This window comes from Pelmatolapia mariae, linkage group LG10_11 (genome assembly GCF_036321145.2).
Source record: "Pelmatolapia mariae isolate MD_Pm_ZW linkage group LG10_11, Pm_UMD_F_2, whole genome shotgun sequence".
Taxonomy (NCBI): domain Eukaryota; kingdom Metazoa; phylum Chordata; class Actinopteri; order Cichliformes; family Cichlidae; genus Pelmatolapia; species Pelmatolapia mariae.
The window spans coordinates 74,184,594-74,188,542 of record NC_086236.1 but is presented as its reverse complement, the minus strand read 5'-3'; the positions used below and the strand labels follow the sequence as shown (position 1 = coordinate 74,188,542).

At 49.7% G+C, this 3,949-nt stretch overlaps 1 pseudogene; it reads right to left on the bottom strand.

The window, feature by feature from the left end:
• Positions 1-2,511: 2,511 nt before the first annotated feature.
• On the bottom strand, positions 2,512-3,609 carry LOC134637368 (C-C chemokine receptor type 6-like; annotated as a pseudogene).
• Between the last annotated feature and the right edge of the window lie 340 nt (positions 3,610-3,949).

Genomic DNA, 3,949 nt, shown 5'->3' with positions numbered 1-3,949 from the left:
CAGTGTTGTTGGTTTCTCTCTCAGACTGACTGAACATGAGTGGTTTGGAGGAAGACGAGGACACAGCAGAGTCTCCAGGATCCAGCCGTCTGTCTATGAAGAATGATCGGTCCAAAAATCCTCCTCCAGCCTTCAGTACTGATCCTGGACTCTCAGACGAAGAGTAGGAGTCTGTTTGTGCTGTAAACTGATGTCTAAGATGATTCTGCTGCTGTGTCTGTGAGAGCAGCTTCACTGAGCTGCTGCATTCCCACTAACACAGCAAAGCTTCAGTGGGAATGTTTAACATCAGTTTGTTTTCCAGCAGAGAAACTAGTTTGGCCTGAAAACATCAAACTCACTGACAAACACATGATCGAGTTCTTCTGTCTGTATCTGTTTACAGCTGAACATCTGTGAGGATTTTTTGATTGAACTGATAACGGGGAGATGGGGTGTAGAGCGCTACGCCTCCGCATCAGATGGAGCCAGCTGAGGTGGCATGCCCCACCGGGAGGGGACTCAGGACACGCTGGAGAGTCTATGTCTCTCGGCTGGCCTGGGAACACTAAGGTGTTCCCATGGAAAAGCTAGAGGAGGTGGCTAGGAGAGGGTTGCTTAGGTTGTTGCCCCCGCGACCTGACCCTGGATAATAGGAAGAAGATGGATGGATGGAAAAAGACTGGGAAAGCATAATTCTGGCAAATAGTTGTGCAAATCGCCTCTGAGAAACAGCAGCACCTGTCGCAATAAGGGCCGCAGTTTGATACAGAAGGGTAGGACTCAAGCGTTCTTTATGGCCTGGTTTGGTTTGTATGTATTCATGTACGCCGGTTTGAATCAGTCTGAGGGAGAAGGAGCTCTGCTGCCTCAGTACTCTGGAGTGGAGCAAGTAAGGCGGGCGGTCCATGATGGGATCAGTGACTCTAATGTCCCTCATCACTCAAATACCTCGGGATTCTGGCCAGTGATGGTTCCAGCCTCATGAACCAGTTTGCTGATCCTGTTACATGCTGACATCTTTGGCACTGATGCTGCCCCCCACCCCCCCACCCTCCACCCCAACTGACAACAGCAGAGTAGATGGCACTCGGCACCACAGACGGGTAGACAATGTATGTATGTATATATATATATATATATATATATATATATATATATATATATGTAAGCTTACATGAGGCTGTACGCTAAGCGGAAGGAAGGAGGCCGGGGACTGGTGAGTGTCAGCACCACAGTCCAGGATGAGACAACAGACATCCACGAATACATCAGTAAGATGGCCCCAACTGACCGTGTGCTCAGTGAATACCTCAGGCAGCAGAAACCCAAGAAAGAGGAGGGAGACGAGGAACCATCATGGAAGGACAGGCCCCTGCACGGTATGTACCACCGGCAGATAGAGGAGGTGGCTAATATCCAGAAATCCTACCAGTGGCTGGACAAAGGTGGACTGAAAGGAAAGCTCGAGAAATACCAAGAGCTGGAGAAGATGTGGAGGGTGAAGGTAACGGTGGTCCCAGTGGTAATCGGAGCACTCGGTGCGGCGACTCCCAAGCTAGGCGAGTGGCTCCAGCAGATCCCGGGAACAACATCGGAGATCTCTGTCCAGAAGAGCGCAGTCCTAGGAACAGCTAAGATACTGCGCAGGACCCTCAAGCTCCCAGACCTCTGGTAGAGGACCCGAGCTTGAAGGATAGACCACCCGCAGGGGCGAGTGGGGGATTTATTTATATGTTTAATACACACACACACACACACACACACAGAGGGAACAATACCAAAACATTTCGAGTGCGTCACTGTCACACACATGTGAGACTCTTATCTGCATATATTTAGGGCATGCACAGACTTCTGCTGGGCTGTGCAAAAACAAAAACAACTGCTTGAATCAGTTAAGAGCAGCAAAAAATGTCCTTGGAAAAATAAAGTGGGTAATTGAGGCCTACATTTACAATGTTTTATTGGAATATTTTTCTTGTTTGACTATTTTTCAAAGGAAATGCCCAGGTGATTTCTGTCATCATTTACTGTACTGATTAAACTGAATACCAACATTTTAGTGCATTTTTATTATAAGAATGTGAACACTGGTGAAGAGACACACTCTGATCTCCAGGTCAGGTAAAGGCTAAAACATGCATGAAACGCAGTGAATTCACCGCCCAGCATCACACTGTCAGCAGAGCTGTGCATGGCGCCAGGGCGTCCTTAAAACAGCAGCAGTGCTGAAAAAGGTCGAAGGTGCACGGGGTGGCCGCCATGAAGGAGAGATCAGATGAGTTTAAATCAGATGTTTTTTCGCGGTTCTGCACGTTCAGCCGCCGTTTCAGGTGACAAAACATTGACAGTCATCACTCACAAAATAATCACAAAAGAAAGAAAATGCAGGAGTTTGTATATTTCACGATTAAAATAATGAATCAGAATAAGAGGTGCAGCTCGGCGTTTCATTTCGTCGCTGCGACAGACGTGAATCGGGTTCGGTGTTAGAGACCTGGATCTTCAAAGATCAACCCACGGATGTCTTCACATGGTGAAAGAAGCGCCACTGTTGCTGGACCCGTCAATCGAGCGCAGAGTTTAGGACATGTAGAAGTCAGAGGTGACTCTGGAGAAGCGGCGTGGGGCCTTTCCGAGACACCACAGGTCCCTGAAGATCCTCCTGAAGTGGTTCCTGAAGTTCACTCCCACGAAGGCGTACAGCATCGGGTTCAGGCAGCAGTGCAAGTAAGCAATGGTCTGCGACACTGTCAGGGCCATCTGCAGCATGTCCGCCTCCTCACACAAGCGCTCCAGAAACATGGTGACCGTGTCGTACAGCAGCACTATGTTGTAGGGCAGGTGGCAGATGATGAACATGGCCACAACCACCAGCATCTCCCAAACCTCTCTGTGGTGCTGGAGATTTTTGGTCTTAAGCAGGGTGATGATGATGCCACTGAAGCAGAAGATCATGATGAAGAGTGGCAGGAAGAAACCCACGCTGATCTGGATGATGGGGACAGCCACCTTCACCGCCATGGCTGGGTCTTCAAACTTGAGCTCACAGACGTACTCAAGAGTCGAGCTCTGGATATCAGTTTGGCTATCATCGTCAAATATGATGCCATTCATGTATGACGGCTCGTACCACTCGTAGAAGTAGAAGGTGGGGACGGACACGAGTATGCCGAAGATCCAGATGATGGAGCTGTACGACAGCCAGCGCAGTCTGAGGCTGCGCCGAGCCTGGGCGATGGCGATGTAGCAGTCGGTGCTGATGCAGGCGAACAGCAGCATGCCGCTGTACAGGTTCACGCTGTAGGAGCCGCGCAGCAGCTTGCAGGCCACCTGCCCCATCGGCCACGACCACAGCTCGTTGTAGATGATGAACGGCAGCGCCAGCATGAACAGCAGGTCGGCGATGGCCACGTTCATCAGGTAGATGTCGGTCATGCACTTGATCCTCTTGTAGAAGGCGTAGGTGACAATGACCAGGCTGTTCCCCACGAGGCCCAGGATGCAGAAGATGGAGTGGATGTACGGGCCGATCACCTTCACCACACTCTCAGTGTGGTGAAAAACACAAAATCCATCATAATCTTGGTAGTCACTGACATTATATTCATATTCATAGTAGGACATCTCCGTGGCGTATGATTGGTTGAACATCTCTGTGGTGTATGGTTGGTTGGACATCAAATCCTCTGCAGAGTAGATCACTATAAAGGAAGCAGAGAGTAAACATCAAACTACAGCAAAGGTGTCTGATTACGGAGCCACGCAAGGGACATGGAGAAAAAAAAATTAAGATGAACTTTTGCGAGATCTCGCAAAAGTAACTCGGGATCTCACAAAAGTTTTGCGAGATCTTGCAAAAGTTTTAGCCGCATTCGGAGGCTGCCAGCTCGAAGCCGACCGGGAGGTCGAGGCACGATGTGCCGGGAGAGCAGTGTTCCCCCCGGCTGTAGTAGGTCTCGACCTC